At 40.4% G+C, this 20,265-nt stretch overlaps 1 protein-coding gene across 7 annotated transcripts in view; it reads left to right on the top strand.

Moving 5' to 3' along the window:
• The window catches only part of Nell1 (neural EGFL like 1), an 813,237-nt gene that overhangs the window by 523,488 nt on the left and 269,484 nt on the right, over nt 1-20,265 (top strand). The window lies entirely within an intron of this gene.

Raw genomic sequence — 20,265 nt, 5'->3', positions numbered from 1 at the left:
CCACAAGCTGATGGCTCTGTTCAGCTGTGCGTCTTAGAACCTGAGTGTGGAAGGGAAGCTCTATGGCTGAGGTTAATTTTCTTTTCTGTGAGCTTTGCTTAGCGGGTAAGTGGGCACCGTTCCTGTCCGCAGTCAGGTTATCTGCTTGAGTAGGAATCAGAATGTTTTAAATGTTTAGCTTAATGTTTAGCAATTCAGACACCAGCTTTCTGGCTTCCCTCTGCATTTAGGATACAATTATAACTCCTCCTTTTGTCGTCCAATGCCTTCAGAATCTTGTCCCTGACTCCTCTTGGCTGACATCTCTCTTTCTCCGCACCCTCAGTCCCTCCGCATCAGCACACTGCCTCCTCATGGTCCCTTCAGCATTGCTGTCCCACAGCCAGGAGGTGAATCTCCTTCGTGTCTCTAGGGTCCCTGCATCAGGGAGCCATTCTGTGGCCACCTTATTTACAAGAACACCTTAGTTCTTCTCAGCCAGAGCCCTGTTTGATGGTGGTTTTCTTCATAAACAACCTGAAAAAACATTATGCATTGGTGTGTTTCTCTCTTTCCTACTCTTGTGACAGTGACATCTTGATCTTATCACCACAGTTTGCATCTAGCACCTAGATTAACTGTGTGTTAACTGACTCAGTCAAAGAGCAAAGACACAGTCCACTGAAAAAAGAAGCAACATTCAGAGGTAACCTATGAGATAGGTGTTATTATCATTCTCATTGCAGAGGAGATATGGTTCAAACCCAGAGAGGTCCAGTAACTTACTCAAGGACCCAGCACATTATCTGGACTCTAGTAAGAGATGTCCTGTGATAGGAGATAACTGACAGTAACTAAGCTACCATATTTATACACTGGCTTGGAAGAGAATTGTCAAAGGTTGATTTTACTCTGTGTTGGTTAGTACATGGTAAACAGCTTCACAAGTGACCAAAATAATAAATTGGCGAAACTCCTTTGGAACAGCAATTGACAAAAATCTGTCTACACTCAAAGTATGCATTTTCTTGATTTCATCTGTTTTACCTTTTGAAATGAATCCTGGAAAAACAAAAGGTCATACATAAGCAGGAAAACATGCACATATAGTAGTATTTTTGCATCAGTGTTTTAATTCACTTAAAAATTAGGAACAATCAAAATATCCACCAGTAATGGATATTTTGGGTTTGCGTTTATATTTATTTTGGTTGTTCACTCCTGGAATAGGATGCAGTAGTTTGAAACCCTAAGCATGTGTATGTACAAACAGAAAGACACACAGAAATGCACTGAAAGGTCTGCAAGACATATTTTTGAGGAAAAGAGAAAAATAAATAAAAAAGACAATATATATAATATTATTTCATCCCGGTTTTTAAATATCTATGCACATATTTATGTAAATATAGGAGGACTAGAATGTACAAACTCTTCACTTTTATACCCAAGGTTGTGAGAAAAAAGAACATTCACTTATTGCTGTGAATTATTTATTATTTGCATCTTCCAGTGGGAATTTGTACAAGAAATATCTGTGTGGTTTTTAAAAGGCCCATGAAGTAAGTAAACCAGTGCTCAGTTTTTAAAAGAAGGCTAAGAACATTTTTAATGCAAAAGAAAAAGTAAAAAAAAAAATGAATGTAGTTGCATGGTTTATGAAGCCCACTGATACCTGCATATCAGTACTGTAAATTAAGGAGCAACCTAGGGATTTGATTTTAATGCTCTTTATGATCAGAATTATGTTGCTTCATAAAATAATATTAATTGCCCTTGTTCAATGGGCTTTGCATTTGCTAAGTCCTGTCTTGCATTGTGATAAGTGGTGGTGTCACCTGTGTGGAATTTGAAAGTCTAGCTGTGAAAAATACGAGTTCAAATGATGTTCCTGGTGTCCATAGACTCAGAGGGGAAACATATCTTCCACTGAAAGCTATGAATTAGGAAAATAATTTTTTAAAAAATGATTCTCATGGGCAATCACATTGACCTCGGTAAGAGGGAGAATTCTGTGTTCATAACTGTTGCATGCGGAAGCAATGTGGTGGAGGAACAGAATGGGATAAGAACTTGAAAAATTGGTTTAGAAGTGCTTTTATGGCTGATGAGTCGAAAAGTTTATATTTTTGCATGTTAAAATTGGTTTAGTATTGAAAATAATTATGAAGAGAATTTTGAATTATAAAAAGCTACATAATGTGAAAATATTATTTTTATGGTGGTGAAGGAGAAGGAGGAGGAGCGGGTAGGGTGGGAGTAGGGGCCTGGGAACACTTCATGAGCTGTCTGCACCGTAGCCTTCTCCGGGAAGCACCAGATTTGTATTTTTGTTTCAGGGCATTGTTCCATAGGTGACTGTACCACCTACAACTGAAATGGTGACCCTATGAGTTGGCCAAGAATAACTCATTCTTTTTAAAAAAAAAAATGTTCAGTGGATAAAAACTTTCCTAGGCATGTTCCTCGACTCAAGTAAATCTGGATAGAATAAACACTGTTAACACTTGTACTTCGAGACTTCACACAAGGCAGTGGTTTCTAACCTAATGCTAACTGTTGTAAATGCTCTCAGATGAGCTTTGCTGGTGGCCAGTGCCTGCGTAAGATTATTCTTCACAGGAATGGAAAGTACTCATTCAGTCAGCTTTAGTAACTGATACCAGATACATTCATGATACCTTGCTGGTTGTGTTCACATGTTACCTCATTTAGTTCTCATCAGAGCCCTGGGATGTTGATAGCCTTATTCTTTTTCAAATAACAATCAAGAAGAAGATACAATTGAATCTGATTTATCCCAGTTGTTGGGGATTGCTTTTATGTTTTTTCGGTTTTTTCTCCTCGCTCTTCTTTTCCTTTTCCATTACCTATTTCTTTCCCCTTTTCTTCCACCCCCCCTCCCCTGCCACATCTGCCAAGAAGCTGAAAAGAAAAAGAGAAGAGAGGGTACAATGACAGTCTATAATTTTTAAAATGAGATTTTTCTTACATAGTTGGAAACTATGCAAAATGTATTGTTAAACATTTGGCATTTGGAGTTAAATAGACAAAATGTTTGCAAATGGTTTCAGGTAGGATCTGCATGGCCTGACTTGAGGGCTAAGGTTATCTGTGGAGGAGTGTTTCTCTACACTTGCACTTCTGCATTAGGGCTGAAATGGAAATCAGGCCTCTAGGCAGTTGTCATAGATACCTGATAGACTGAGCCTTCTCTCCTATCTGTCGCTAGGGCTGGATGTCACGTGGTGATCCTTGGAAGCATCCTTGTCCTAATGACTGGTGACATTGACATTTATTCTGTAAACATACAATGAGTCTGAATTTTGTGCCTGGAATATAGTTCTAGGCATCCGAAGAGCAAAAGGCAAAAGGACAGGACCCTTGGCGATTTCATCTTTTAATGTTGGAGAAGGATTTGAACAGATGGAACACTTTGTAAAATGGAATTATGCATGTGAAAGAGGCTGTTAAAGAGGTCCTCAAAATACACAGCTGTGTGAAAGGTGTATATTTGCTAGGATCGCTTTGGTTGCAAGTAATAGGGATCTACTGTCAGGACTGGGGCTATGTAATTTGCAGAGCCCAGAGGATAATTAAAGTGTGGGCTCCTTGTTAAAAAGAAAAAAGCAGGACAATCTTTTCATTTAAAAGTATTAAATATAAAGCTGTTATTTTATTTTTGTGGGCTTGTTTGTACTGTCATGGTGTTTATTAGTTATTTAATGTTGCTTCATAGGCGTGGAGTGGGCACTGACCTCGTAGGTGATCCAGGCCCATGCTGCGTCTTGGCCCACTCATGGCCCATTGACTTAGTTTCCCAACCCCCTAACCAGTACACTGTGACCAGCGAGGCAGGGAAGATGAGTCAGCCACCTATGGTACTTATACATGATGGAGTACTACTCTGCCATAAAGAAGGTTAAACTTGAGTCATTCGCAGGACATGGATGCACCCTGAGACCATAATGTTAAATGTAATAAATAAGACACACAAGCCTAATATGACATGGTTTTTCCCATGTGAGAAATCCAAATATAAATAAAGAGCCAAAGAAAAGACAGATAATAGAAAATAGATCTTTTGCAAAAGGGAAGGGTATCGAGAGATGGAGGGAAAGGGCAGGGAGGAGAGGGAAGGGGTTAAAAAAGAATTAAGATGTGTTATGTGCACGGACCAACTCCCTACAAGTAATGCAGTCATTGTGTATTGTAAACATGTACTGAATAAAAATAAAATTTACAAAAGAGCTCAGTTCCTCAATCCCCAGGGACTGGGAGGCAGCAGGGGTGCTGCAATCTCTGCACCTGTCCCTGATGTCCTGCACAAAGCTTTGGGTGTTGTGAGCTGCCATTAGGGATGCAGCCCTCACGGTGTGCCTGGAAACCCCAGAGCACTCATGCTTAATCCAGCCCTGCCTGTGTCTGTGCGCAGGACCCCGCTGAGGCGTCTGGGTGAGAATGGAGAGGTGGGGCCGGAAGGACTGAAACTGCGCTGAGGCGCCGCACTTCTGGTGCGTGCTGTGGTGTCCGCATGGGCTCCCCTACAAAGCACAGAAGCAAGCGTGAGGCTCCGGAGAGCTCTGAGGTGATGACCAGGGATCCCTGAACCCCGAGGGTAGGAGGGACCCTACTGAGTGAGGGCCCAGTTCTCTGCCCCGGCGCCCTGCTTGTGAGCTGGTGTGCCCACTTACTAGAGTTAAAGTGAAAGAGCTCCAGGATCAGGCTTCCCAGGCGTGTCACAGAACCTAGGGCAAAGTGGTGCTTGAGATTTGGGGAGAGGTTGTTTATTCTCCTCTCACCTGCCGGCTTTCTGCTCCTCCTGCGGGTGGATTTCCTATTCGTCTTTCGGTTTGTCCGCGTGGTTGAGGTCAGATCTCTGTATTGCAGCCTCAAAAGCCTGTTCTGACCAGGGTACTTGAGAAGATCATTCTGTTGGAGGCTGATTGGCAGTGAACTCCTTCAGATGATAGGCGTGTTATGAAAAGCGCAAATATAATCATTTATCATGAGAACTGTGGGGGCTTTGTTTGGTTATTGTTTTGAGACAAGATTTCACTGTATTACAGGCTGGCTTTGAACTTACTATGTAGCCTAGGCTGGCCTCAAACTCATGGTGATCCTCCTGCCTCTGCCTCCCAAGTGCTGGATTTCAGACTTGCGCCATCACCTCTGCTGAGAACTGTTGTGGTTTGAGGAGAGCCTCAAAAAAGTCTCCCGGTCTTTCCTTCTCACAGTCTGAACCGATTGAGAGGAAGGCAAGGAAATGAACATGGAGGTGAAACATCAGTGTGAAAATTTACAAGGATTATGCCAAGAACGTGGCTCATACATAGGACAACGGTATTATTCATAATACTGAACTCCAACCCAAGTTGGACAGGCTCATGCAGCCAACATAGTAGGACCAGAGCAACCTGTGGGCAGGTCCATGCAGGGCTTCTCCTTTCACCATGTGACAAGAGGAACAGCCACAGCGGTATGGGCTCAGTGATGCCCAGTGCTTACGCGAGGAAGGAGCTACAACTGCTTCCATCTGCCATGTCCACTCCTTTTCTCCTAGCCACGGCAGTCAGGGAAGTATGACAGGGCCAACCATGAGGCTGGGGGAAAGTCACTCCTCCACACATCAGAGACGGAACAGAAGAACCTTCTCCTCCTCTGGCCCTGACCTCAGCTCATCCCACTGAGCACTTCAACCGAGCAGTGGTCAAGTGGCAAAATATTTGTGCTTGTAATCTTGCCTTGATTCCAAATAAAGGATATTTCTTTCCAAAATGAAATACATTGTTTAAAAATGGGTCAGTTATTTAAGTGAGAAATCAGAGCCACGAGGTTCACTGGAGATTTTATAGGCTCACCCACTGAGAATCTTGAAGCAATCCTGTCTGCCATAGGCCCAGTCATCCTGGAGGACATTCCAGAGCTTTCTGGATGTTCTCTGGCCCTTCAGGAGGTAATAAGTGCTGTGCTGCTTCTTCAGGTCCTTCTCTTGTGTACAGAAGGAAATTCATTACTCTTCCCTTGCACCATGTTTACTTTCAGACCATGCAGTGAAACTGTTAATGACTTCATAATTTATGACACGGTAGTCTCCTTTCTCTGTGTCCTTCAAGTCTCAGAAGCCCACCCTGATGCCCCAGGCCAGGTAAGCACTTCTTCTCTGTGCTCCCAGGAAGCACTCCAGATGGCCTATTTATTTCTCTTATTTCCTGTAGATCATGGCTTAATGTATCTTGGTAACCATCATTTACTACAGAGCTGAGCCTATTATAGTGCTGTGAAGTTTTCTGAGGAAGATTCCTTCCTAAGAGAATATGTAATTTTTATATGTAGAAAATTTTCAAGGAAGCAAACGTCTTGTCTGGGACACAAGAATGTGAGGTCACTCAAGCCTTGTCCCCAGCTTGAGGAAACTGCTGTTCCCAGAGGTGGGGAGGCAAACTAGCCTTATCCTGCCTGGGTTACTAACAGGTGAATCACCACAATATTCAGTTCACGGTAGAAATTTCAGGGACTTTAGAGAATTTTCTTCTAAGGTGCTTCAGAATCTCTGAAGTAATTGGCATGAGCTTGTTTGCATTGAGTGCCTGTGCAAAAAATGGCTTCCTAGAGATTTCTGTTTGATGGGAGGCTGGATAAACTGTGTAAAAGAAAACCCAGAAATTCAGAAACAGAACGCTAGAGAAGAGTTGATGGAAATAGAAAGTTTAGTTTGACAGCTTCTGCTAAAGATGTACGTGAAATCCTGAATTAACATAGACATCCTAAGTGGAATAGACAACTCCCATGTACTGAGATGTTTCCAGAGGCTTGGAGGCAATGCGAGAGGGAGAAGGAGAGAACAGAAGGTTAAGTTATTATAGCAAGGTATCGCTGAAAATAACGAAACTGAAAAACTACCAGGCTGTGAATCAGGGAAGATGAAATTGGGAGATCATGAAGCAAATAGCAAGGGCAATAGGAAGCCTTGCAAAGTACTCTGGGCATAGTTTTGAGACATGGTTAATGTAATGAGGAAGACACCAAACTAAATTCTGCCTTTGCTTGTGCAGATCAAATGTTGGAGAGACTTACAAAGGGCAAGACTGAGGGGTATTTTAGGCTGATCTGACCCAAGTAGAGTCAGATTTCGTAAAAGCATATTTTGTAAAAATATATATTTGTATAAACATTCCTAATGGTAAACAGATAATGGTTATATTTTGAAGTGTGTACCTATAACCACAGAGTAATTTTATAACAGATTGAAGAGGACCTGGAACTATGTGCCCCATCTAGTGCCTCTACAAAGTCAGAGAGAGGACATTCAGGATCAGACATAGACAGTGGATGAATCCTTGCAGTAAATGTGGAGAATGTTTGTAGCAATTAGAACCACTTAACATTTTGGATGTATAGAAAATAATCAAGAGGATATCTCTTTGGTAGCATTGAAAATTCCCTTCAAGGTCATCTTGAGATAATTGGGCCAGGTGAGAGATGTGACTTTGAATTTTTAGTGCCATTAGGTGATTGACCGTATATCATGACCATAAAGAGAAGACTGATATGAGTGTGGATGACAAAAACTCACTGGAATTCATCCGGTTATTCCAAGTCCCTCTTAATATAGAGATATAAATTTTGCCACATAGTGATAAGAGACAGTTTGTCAAGTGTACCCATGCTTAAATATGTATAGGCCTGAGGAATGGGGAGCAGAAAAATGGAAACTACATCATACAGTGTTTTTCCTAAAGTACTCTGTTGTGGAAGAAGGTCTAAACTCTTCAGGAAGCCATGCATGGCTGAGTGGCACCGGACCCCATCTGAGCTTCTAGAGCATCATCTCCTGGGCTCTCTCCTCTCCCCACCCCCCCTCAGTCTCAACCGAGAGCTCACTAACCATCTTCCCATGGCCCAGGCCAGAGGAAGCCATGCCCTCCTCCCTGCCCTGGAGATCCTTCATTATCTGGGTTCTGTCTTCCATCTTCCTCTTCTTCCAGTTGAAGTCCTCCTTCTCCTTCACAGCTGGCTCATATCTCATTTTTCCTTGATCTTCTCAGTCAGAATAAATTGATTTTCTTCGCAGCTCTCCTTGTAGCCTTCAATGTATCCTTCTTTTTATAATTCACTGTTTAACATGCCAACCCTCTCCACTGATGCCAGACCTTGTAAATCACTGATGTTCAGTAAATGTAGATCCAGAATGTGAGCTGGCCGGTTCTTCTAGCACAAATTGTCGCTTTGATGACAGCAAGATTTAATAATTACTGCTAAATGTAGATTATCATTCTGAGCATCCAGCAGAAAGTTAAAACTGTAAATGCTTATGTACTGTTTATTTTAAAATTGGGGAAAATCATCAGCAAACCTAGTCTTTACATTCAAAGTTATTATCTGTTGACATACAGAATTCATTAGTTTTATTTTATGTTTAATTCCTGTACTAGAAATGCTGAAGCCCTCTCACCAGATTCCAGCAATAACAAGCTGCCCAAGAGTGGCTTCCTTTTTCCATAGCATCTATTTCAGAAGCTTTTTGTGTTTGTCCCTTCTTTGTTCCCATAGACTTACCCAGTAATCCTAAGTGGCAGGCTTTAGAGCTGGGAGACATTTGACATGCTCGGTCACGAAGGCAACAAGGGAAACCAGGACAGGTCATAAAACACACATTATTAAATTAAAAACACGTGCGCCAGCTCCTTGGGAGAAATATACCTTTGTTACCAGTGTGAAGGAAGTGTAGTGTAAACCAGGTTTCACTGCATGATTTCTGGGTCACAGATTGACAGTGTACATTGTCTGACTTGGTGAAAAAGTTATAGACTGCTTTTTGGTGATAGAGTAATCAAATATTTCATTCTTTCTTCCTCTTCCCAATGATCCAGCACTTGGCCATATTCCTGCAGCCACCACCCCCATAGCAAATGCTCTTCAGAACGTTCAGATTGGGCAACGATGTCCCCGAGAAAACAGTTTCCGAAGTGTTACCATGGCCCAGATAACAACATAGTTCATCCATGATTCTCTCTATTGCTTTGTTTCATAGAATTCCATGGGTGCGCACATTTTTTCTTACATCTCTTTTTTTTTTTTTTTTTTTTTTTTTGCTTAAATCCTTTTATTGGTACATTTTAGGTATATAATATGTTTACATTTATCATTGGGTGCTTGTACCTATACATGATGTATCTTGGTTCTTATTTTTTCCCCATTCCCTGTCCTCCCTTCACCCCCCCCACCCTTCCCTATTTACAAACACTTTATTTCCATTTCTTCCTGTTCTCATAATTTCTCCTTTCCCTTCTTTTTACCTTTCCCTTTCCCCTACCACTTCCTCTACCCCTTTGGACCTTTTCTTCCTATTTAAAATTATCAATTATTTGTTTTAATCATTTTAATCCTTATTTACACTTTCAGTTTCTCACACCAGAGAAACTCTTTGGTATTTACATGTGTGTCCTATTTATTTCACTTAAGAGTATGGACTCAATATGCATTCATTTAGCTATAAATGTCTCTAGTTTTTCGTTCTTTATAGCTGAGTAGTACTCCATTTTATTAAAAAACCCACATCTTCTTCATCCAGTCGCCAGTTGATGGGCACTTGGGCAGTTTTCAAGCTTTAGCTATTACAAACTGTGCCGCTATAACCATGGGTGCACATATATCGCTGTGGTATGATTCTTTTAATTCTTTTGGGAAGATACCAAGCAGGGGAATAGCTGGGTCAAATGGGATCTCTAGCCCCAGTTCTATCTCCATACTGATTTCCACAGTGGTTGCGCCAGTCTACATTCCCACCAACAATGGAGAAGTGTTCCTTTCTCTCCACACCCCAGCCAGCATTTATTTTTGGTTGATTTCTTGATAGCAGCCATTATTTCTGGGGTGAGGTGGAATCTCAGTGTTGTTTTCATCTGCATCTCTCGAATGACCAGTGATCTTGAACATTTTTTCATATGTTTATTTGCTGCTTTTACTTCTTTGTCTGAGAAATGTCTGTTCATTTCAGATGCCCATTTTTGAATTGGGTCTTTGAATTTGGGGGGGTCTGATGTTTTTCAGTTCTTTATATATTCTAGATAGTAGTCCTTTGTCTGAGGTACAGCTGCTAAAATTTTTTTTCTCACATTGTGAGTTAGCTGTGTTGGTGGTTTCTCTTGCAGTGCAGAAGCTTTTTAATAAGATGATATCTCAGTTGTTGATTCTTTATGCTAGTTCCCGTGCTACTGAGGTTTTGTTCATAAAGTCTTTTCCTATGCCAGTGTCTTCAAAAGTTCTACCTAACTTATCTTCCAGCAAGTTTAGTGTTTCTGTTTTAATATTTAGATCTTTAATCCACTTTGATCTTAATTTAGTGCGGGGTGATAGATATGGGTCTAGTTTTAATCTTTGGCAGGTTGAAATCCAGTTTTTCCAACACCATTTATTAAATAGGCTATCTTTCCTCCAGTAAGGGTGGTTGGCTCCTTTGTCAAAGATAAGGTGGCTGAGTATGTTTGGAGTTATTGTCTCTCTGTCCTTGTTTAATGCATTGATGATTGTGTTAATATGTTTTCGTTTTTTGGTACTGGGGATCAAACTCAGGACCTCACACTTGCCAGGCAGGTACACATGCTGGTGAGCTAAATCCCTGTTCCCTAATTGTGTTAATATGAAGAATGCTTTTTTAAAACATTTGTTTTGGTTTTTTGAGACAGAGGCTCACTGTATAGTCCAGACTGGCCTTGAACTCGCTGTGTAGCTCAGACTAGCCTTGAACTTCTGACCATCCTCCTGCCTCAGTCCCCTGAGTGCTTCACCACAAGCATGCTTCTCCACACCCAGCTAAGAGTGCCTTTAGAATACCTGTGCCATATATATGACAGTCTGTCCCATCATTACCTAGTATATGACTAAACCATCTGAATGTATCTTTGAGGAAGATGAAAATGAGAAGCTCTGCCATTCACAATTCAAGATTGGGCCAAAATTACCCATGCCATACCCCAAGTACGGCATGTACATCAAATAGGACATTGTATCTGACAAGTACTGTGGTCCTGCTGTGACTAGTGGCAAACATTCCTGAGATCAGTATTCCACATGGCCTAAAACAGCATGGAATCAGTTTCTCTGCAGTCAGTTTAGTTCTCAACTGTAGATCAACTCAGGGTCACTTTGTTCCACAAGAATAAAATCTTACTCTGCCACTGCTTATTGGAGGCTTGAGGTGTCACCATTTTCTTCTCTTTTACAGGCTTGAATTGGTAGAGGTGGATGTGGGTCTGTGGGAATCATAGTGTGGCCTTTGTCTTGGGCTGTCTGGAACAATGAGACCCTACTGGAGGCCTGGCCTTGCCCCTGTTGTAATGGAAGCTGCTGGAATAAGAGATCCAAAGACCCGGTCACATTTTGCTATTCCCAGGACACAGAGATAGGAAGCTCTGAGGGGCTCACTAGGACTGAGTGTAAGAGGTCTGAGAGAAGAGGTGGTGTGCGCCACTTCATCACTTAGCAAATAGACGCTCTTTCTCATAAGGGCAAAAGCTGTTACAGGATAGACACAAAGAAGCCCAAATCATCCATTCCATTACCATTCCTTACTAACAGCTGGAGAAAGCAAATGTAAGAGTTTTCTCTATCTCTGCAACCCCACTCCTGGAACTGGTCACCCATATTAGATCCACTATTATTACTGTTCGTAAAAGTTGATCGGTATTAATATTAACGAGTATTAACTGCGATGTCAAGAAGTCTTAAAATAACTTAAGATTATCTCCTGAACTGCTTGTAATACAAATGCTTACCAACATGTACTATTATTAATAATTGTATTTAATAATTGTATATTTAATAATTGTATATTTATTATAATCTTCAAAAGGAGATGTTCTATAACTGCTGATTTAGTTAAACATTTTTATTTGTAGGGAGGGTAAGTAATATTTTGAAGCATATGTTCTTTGAAAAATATATTTGGAACAATAAAATGAAACGGATTGTCTAATATTTGGTTATCAAGAGATATTTATGTTCATCAGAGTGATAAAGTACTGCAGGAAAACACTGAAGCTGTATTGCATTCAAGAAACAAGCAGCAGGGCCAGGGATTTAGCTCAGTGGTTTTGCCGCCTGCTGCACAAGTGCAAGGACCTGAGTGCAATCCCTGGTACCAAAAAAAAAAAGAAAGAAACAAACAAACAGCATTGCATTAAAATGATTGGGGCAAAGGAAGGGGACTTATGTGGCATAAGATATACTATAGATTGGTTAGGTCCTTTGGCTTCTCAAGGTAGATCTTGATGTATTCTTATACTGGCCTTCAATATTCGATTTCCTCAAGCACATTTCTAGTGGGGGGAAAAAAGCAAATGTCTCTTGGATGCACTTAAAGCAGTTTCTATCACTTACAAGTCAGTGCTTACCTTTTGAAGTTTGCAGCCCAGTAGACAATAACGACATCCCCAGAGGGTTAGGGGAAACATGTTAAACCAGCTTGAATCTCAGAGGGAGTGGAAATCTGACACTTAGATGAGTGCTGATTCTTTTGAGTGCACTTTGTGTTTGCACTTTGTTGAGTTTCAGAGATGTTTGTCATCTGTAGTTGTCATATCTGAAATGACTCATGAGATTTGAAGAGCCATAGAAACACATACCAGTCAATTTTATTTTAAAACAGGATACTGAACATTGACTTTCTGTTGAGCAATCAGGATAAGACTGTCCTCCTTTCCTAAGTAATGCTTCTCAATAGACTGGGAGACTTTCTGTAGGCAACATTATTGAAAGATATCCAAGTCAGTCTGTAGGCTGTCTGTTAGAGAATGCTCTCTTTGGGTAGCAGTTATTTGCAAAATATTCAAAATATTTAACAAGTGATGCTATTAGAGGACAGCAGCCAGCTATATTTGATATGTTCCTATCAGCTCACGTTACATGTAGAGTGTGTTCACTTTGAATAGAATCAGAACAAACCACAGTACTGGGTTGGGTACCATACTTTTGCTATTTTTCAATGAGAGTGATGTGGCCAGGAATCTAGGCTAAGAGCTGTTCTGGTTCTGCCTGGCCCAGATAGCCTTGAAATCAGCTTAGATGCTGGTCTTGATTCAGGTGTTTATTAAGGCAACAAAGGAAAAATGGAAAAATACAACTAATACGTGAGTGCCAGTATAATTGGAGAGTGGAACTCACAGCAGTCTTCCCTTAGGAAGAGGTAGGGGAACTGTGTAAGTGGCACTGACCAGCAGAATGTTCTGCGGTTTGCACTTTCCTGCCTTCAAGTTTCTGCCTCCTCCTACACCAAACACAGTTAAGTGTTTCTTCATTTTAGCCCTTCATATTCTGTCTTTTTACTTTCTGGAATAAAGTTAGATATGTTCACAGCAGAGTTCTGTCAGCTCCGTTGACAGTGGTTTAAAGCTTAATCCTTAGATGTGGCCATCTTTCAACTCAACCACATGGACTTTTATGTCTGGTTGTGTTGCCTCTGCCTAGTGAGGTCCTTTACAGGGAGGTGTTTACTTGCCTAGGGCACAGGAGTTACACCTTATCTTGTGGTGATGAGGGAGTCAAATGGCTCCTTGTTGTTCATGTTTTCATTCATTAATAGACAGGATGGCATTTTGGATTTCTTTTCACCATTAGCTAAATGAGAAAACTGTTAGGGTTAGTGGCGGGTACAAAAGAAACTACTTGTACGAAATAGCAAAATGATGGTAGCTTTTCTTGTAGTTAAGTTCCAGAATTTCAGTAGTTCCAACACAGTCATTTGCTATTTGTTCCCGTTGTCATTGTTGTCGGTGGTGAGCAGGGCTTGTGTTCTCCAGTAGATCATAAATTCCATCACCATTTGTCTCATGGCACTGATCCCTTCTTAGTTTTCAGATTCTATCACTCCATCAACAGATGGCGAGAGAACAAGGTCACACCTGGCTAATTTTTATGGGTACCTAATTTTTATGGGTAAAGTGGTACCTATCTTTTTGGCTCACCTTGAGCTGGCCAGAACTTATTCCATGTTCACGCTAAGCAGTAGAGAAGAATCTCAGTGTCCCTCGGAAGAAGAGGACACAGCTATCAGTGAGCACTAGTCAACTCTCTTACCTGCATCTGTAAATGTAGTTCTCTGTGTATAAAAGTCGCTGGATTGTTACTTGCAGAAAGTAGGCCTTTGAATGTAATTCTCAAAGGTATTATGGCTCATACACTGTGAAGATCATTTGTAGGTCTACAAGTAAGAAAGACTGGTTACCCAGGGTAGAAAGCTTTCTCTAGCTGAGTGAACTCATTTTTTTTCCATTCCTGTCATCACTACTTCTATCTAGCTTCAATCAAATTAAGGGCAGTTTACTTTTTATCTAAACTTCTGATCCTGGCAGTTTTAAGAAAAATTGAGGAACTGCTTCATGGGTCACTTGAAAGGAGTGCAGGGAATTCAGAATCATTAAGTTTCTCTTGAGTAGAGCTGCTAGTGACATAGAGTAACACTCCACATGAGCCCTGGACTGCCCCTAGTACTATGACTTATATAACTGATCTCCACTTGTTAATGATACAGGTTCTTTAGTGATCTTTAGTGTAGTTAATGATCTTTTCCAATTGGTGAATTTGCCATTTTAAACTTGGGATGGAAGAATCATGTGTCAGTTGCCTGCATTATAATCTTATGTCACCCTTCTCATTTTGGGATGACACCTTGCTTTAATGTGGCATATTCTGGAGTCTGGTCAGGAGTGAGACAAAAAATTCAGAGAGGTATTAAAATCTACTCTACACATTTAGGTTTAAGAATAATGAACTCATTTAAGACACATTTTCTCTTATTTAGAATATTAAAATTTCCATAACATGAATAATTTGTTTAAATAAGTGGCTGTACAGGTGAGAGAGAAATTCGTCACAACCCCCGAAAAGGTAGGCAGTTGCTATAGATGTAACTGGATGGAATCTGGACATGATTTGGATTCAGCCTTCTAGATGGCGCGTGGTTAGGAAATGAATTTGGGAGTCTAGAGAGTCAGTTCCTTGTTTTACACTTAGGAAAACTAAACCTTGAGATCTTTACTTATTTCTTTGAAGACTATATTTGTACAAGATAAGCAAGGTATAATGAAGTATTAGAAGATGGTTTGCTTTGTATTTAGCAAAACAAAGCCAAACACATAGACACTGTTGTGTACTCTGAAATTGGTGGATGAAGCAAAAGCTCTAGAATAGTGTTGTCCAATTAAAATACAATGTGGAGCAGATATGGGGATTAAAATTTTGTAGAAGCTGCTTTAAGGAGGATGAGACAAAACAGGTTTGACACATCTCAGCCCAAACATTCCTTACTACAGGTGCTCAACAGCCAGCCTTAGCTAGTGGGCACCAAGGCAGCTCATGGGACCTTGGTTAACCGGGACTCCTAAGGATACAAAGGAGATCACTGGAGAGGTGGCAGGGCATACCCTCGGCACTTTCTATGATTTTCTTTGTTAAGCTGAGTATCCCAGTCTGGCTTCCAGTTAAATGCAACATTGTAGCATTTATTAAGCAGAAAGATGGTTGGAATCCATATACTTTTGGATGAAAATATCTCATTCCTGCTACATATAACATTTCCTGTCTCAGGATGAAATTTCACCATAAAGTCAGATATTGAAAAGAAATGAATAGCATTCCTCAAAGTTCAGATGACACAAAGATAAAGGGAGTAGAAGAAAAAAGAAAACAGCAAGTCTATAGCATTTACTTTTGTTACATTTCAAGATCAATTCTATATTGAAAACAATTCATAAGAGAGCAGACATAGTGCTTTTCGTAATGACCTGCTCACTGGGATGATGCTTATTAACTTTAAATAGGGACACGCTGTGCAGTCCCCGCTTCAGCCATTAGTCAGAGGAGAGCCTGTGTATTCTCAATGATAGGGAAAGATGGCAATTTGTGGATAATTTTCTGACACATTTAAGCACATCACTCCCTGGGATCATCTTTGAATAGTGAATTTACAAAGAATAAAATGTCTTTGTTATAGACTCAGATAATTGGGAACCTGCAATAGTTTATAGAAATTGAATTAATAAGAGGCAGCCTCAAACATAAACATAAGCATAAAAGCTTTTGGATTTGACATTCTTGGAATCAAATCCCAACTCTGGCACATGTTATATGATCTAGGGTGAAGTCTAACTTGTCTGAGTTTGCTTTCTTGCCTAAAGACTATGGAAGATAGAACATAGTGCACATTGTTGCCTGTATGTTTCCCAGCCACTGCTCTTCAGTCCACCCAACACACAAGAGCCTGTGTGCAGGTGGATGACACAGTGGTGAAGGTCATGGCTTCTGCAGCTATTGCTTACAGGAGTGGTCCTTTTTCTGTTGCAATAAAAATACGCGTGAAACTGGATAATTTATAAAGGAAGGAAGTCTAAGTGTATGGATCTAGTGGGTGGGAAATCCAAAAATATAACACAAGAGTGAGCTTGGCTTTTGATGAGATCTTGAGCTACTTCAACTCACAGCAGAAAGTTGAAGGGTGAGATGCAAGGGCCAGCCTAACTTTATGGGAATCTACTCCTGCAGTAACTAATCCAGTCCCGTGAGAGCAAGAGCTCATTATTGTGAGAGAGAGATGTAAATCCCTTCTTGATAGCCTAACAGCCTCTTTAAAGTTCCTGCCCCTCTCAATAGTGCTTCATTGGGATGAAATTTCAACATGTGCTTTAGAGGAATCAAATCCTATTCCAACCAGAGCAGAAACATGGCTTTTACCTAGCTGGCACTACCATCTTGAGCTAGTAACTGTATTTCTCTGTGTCTTGCTCTTATGACTGGGGGTAATAATTGTATCTAGCTCCATGGATTAAATATAAGTGCTTAGGGCTCTGCCTGGCATATAATTTATTTCATTTAGTATCTGTCTGTCTACCTTGGTTCGGTGCCTAAAATCTTTCTCTGCATCCATCCCATGGATTAGTTTTTAGGACAGAATTTTCACTTCTTAGCATGATACACTTGGGATTTTCCTGATCTGGTTCTCATCTGTCTCTCATGCCTCATTGTATTTATCCCATACAAAATGTCAACTTTAGTGAAAGTGAACTGCTTTTAGTTTTCTGAGCCTTCCTTCTTGTGGGATAACTCAGTGATGAAGTGTATGTTTGTTTGCCTGGTTTCAAAGCTGGGCTCTCACTCTTAGCAGTTTTGTGACTTTGGAAGGTACTGCAGCCAGTATGAACCTCTTTTTCTATACATGACAGAAATGAGATGAGGGTTAAATTGCTTGGCACAGTATTTATACAGAGCAAATGCTTAGGTATCTGTAATCGTCCTTGCTTTGAATGAAGTATACCTTATTTTCATTTAGCTTTCGCATGTCCTTCCAAATGTAGTACAGGTTTTACCTCTTTCAGGCAATCTACTTTCACACCCACTCAGTTTCTTCCACATCATTCTCTTTTTTGGCAGTTATCACCCTGCACTGAAATTGTTGATTTGCTTCATCTGTCTTTTCTCCCTCTAGCCAGGGAATGTAGGCAACATGCTCTTGTCATCTTTGTATCTTTAAAACTTAAAGCATTGGGTGTTTAATAATTCTTTCTTGAGGAAAACAACCATTAAGGTATTTAGAAAAATTGAGTTAAATAACCTATACTTGTATTAGTTATTTTCCGGTCACTATGACAAAACACACAACTCAGAGAAGAGGTGTATTTTGGCTCATGATTTCAGAGGGTTCAGTTTGTGATAAGTCAACTCAGAGGCAGAAGTGGCATGGTGGAAGGGCATGGTGGGGAAAAGTTGCTGAACTCATAGCAGTCAAGATGCACAGAGAGAGAGAGAGAGAGAGACAGAGAGACAGAGAGACAGAGAGACAGAGAGACAGAGAAGGAGCCAGGGACCCTTTCAGGTCACACCCCCAGTGAGCACTCTCTTCCAACCAGTCCCCACGCCCTAACTGAACACTGAGCTATGAACTCATCCGTGGGTTAATCCTCTAATGGGTAGGCGTCCTCATGATCCAATCATCTGCCTAAAGCCCCATGTCTGCACATGTGAGACTTTGAAGGAACCTTTTAGATTTGAAGTGTAATATTGCTATTTAGCACACAAGAAGAAGTCAGTGAATACTAATTTCATTTCCCTTTAAGTTTGTCATTAGGAATCTATGTTGTGTAAAAAAAAAAGGCTTTCGGCTTCCCTGAGAACATGGAGTATCAATAAATAAGGAACTTGCTCACAAATAGCCTACCCTTGGTCTCACCACTGATCTATTTGGGTGTGTCTTTGGGCACCAGAAAAGTAACTTCAATAGTTTGTTCTGTCAGATTCAAGTTTTTCCATTTAATGTAAAATGTGTTTATCTTTTCTCTCAAAGAGTGTCGAAGCAGTATAAACCTAAGAAAGATTAGATGGTCATTTACCTGTATGCACTCCCATACTGAAAAGAACATAGAACACTTACTGAGCATCTGTGAGTCAGACGGTGTGCTGAAAACTTTACATCAAATTTCCATGTAACCCATACCTGTTCTCAGTGAAGAAGGCAGGATACACATTCCCATTTTATACATGAGCAACATAATGCTTCAAAAGGAGGAATGAGACCATCAACTATGGACCCTATGCCAGGGAGGAGGTTAAATGAGAAGAAAAGGTTTTATGTAACATTGAAGTAGCCATGTGAGCAAATGCCAACATGAGCAAACTTGGAGAATGGGAAGACTCTGGTGGAACACAACTCATGTGTAACAAGTACCCGTCTCTTGAGAGAGTGAAAGAAAAACAGAATTTGGAGGCAGGAATGATGTAGGAAGTATTCTCTGAAGAGGTGAAGAATTTGAGATTGTTTGTTTCCTCTCAGTTGAAGTTGTAGAAGTCATTTTTCCACCCAGAAATTTTTTTATCCTATTGATAGCTATTTGTTTTTAATTTTCTTCTGGGAACCTACCATCCTCCTCTTAGTCCATAAGGCCCTAGCACTAGAACCTATAACTTGGAAGCAGTTGGAGCTGTGCATTTTTCTGGCCACAAAGACTGCTTGAAGGTTTGACCTATTATCTAAGCAACCTATTTTTTCTGGGGTATTAATGGACAAGGAGTCTCATTTTTCTACTGTGGAAAGGAATCTGGAAGAATATGACTAGAACTTGTGCCCACTTTGTGCTCACAGGGAAGAGGTTGCCTGAGAAAGACGCCAATGCTGAGAGAGGTGTGTAGAGGGGAAGTTGAACTACATACTGATAACACTGTAGCTGCTGTATCTAGCTCTGCCTGAAGTCAGTATCACCACTAGGTTTGCTAAATCATGTCTAAACAGCTTCTGTTTTTTTTCTAATATGGTGCTGTTAGGATAGTAACTCACCTTTGAGAAGAAAAGCAGTAAAATATTCTTAACATTTGAATGAGTCAATCTTTGTGTTTTTCTGTGAATGAAATATTTTTGTCATAATGATTACCTACATCACATGGACAAGGTTCTTATTATTAAACCAAAGGGAAGACAATGTCTTGGAAGAAGAATTAGCAGATTTGACTATTACTTAGTTCTCAGCCCGACTTATTGCCATTCTCAACAAACATGTTCCTAAATGATTTTTCTTATTTATTAAAAAGATGCTTATTATGTGCATGAAGATGTGGGAGTTTTGTAGATATTTTTCTACTGTTCAATATATTCTGTACCCTTTCAGTTCAGGGCTATAAAACAGCCACCCTTTTCCACCATTCATACTATCCTCAAAACCTGCAGGGATCTTCCTTGCTCCTAGCTGTTGGAATTAAAATATCATTTTCTTCTTCTTTAGAAAGATGATGTTTTGATTCCTTATCAGTTGTCAGCTGGTTTTGAAGTCCTATAGCCTAATTACCTAGATAGGGAGAAAGTTGTCACATTTTGTCTCTGGCTGATAGGAATTAGAACACAAACAAACTCAAAAGAGTTTGAGTTACCCTTTGGGTATGATTCAACTAGTGACTGTAATTCAGATCATTCCATAAATTGTATTACCTTGAGCAAAGCACTCTATCCCTGACATTGCAGATTATGTGTATTGGGGTCTAAAGAGTAAAATTAGTGACTCTGAACACTTTTGACATCATGATACACACAAAAATGATAATACTTTCTAGACACATGGAAAGAAATAGATGAGGCTTCTCACTGCTGAAGGTGACCTGACTTGGCTGACGGCATCAGTAGCTCAGCACATCTTCGCCTGTTTCTAGCAATTAGCAGGGGCTGACTTTTGCCTCTCGCTCAGTCCTTAAACCTCACAGTGTTCATGGGGAATTCTTTCCATTTTGATGTTTTGGTTATTAATCCTGCTA

This window comes from Heterocephalus glaber, unplaced genomic scaffold (assembly GCF_053883595.1).
Source record: "Heterocephalus glaber isolate CG9 unplaced genomic scaffold, H.glaber_assembly_v1.0 deba00001428, whole genome shotgun sequence".
Taxonomy (NCBI): domain Eukaryota; kingdom Metazoa; phylum Chordata; class Mammalia; order Rodentia; family Bathyergidae; genus Heterocephalus; species Heterocephalus glaber.
This window is presented reverse-complemented; position numbering and strand designations above follow the sequence as displayed.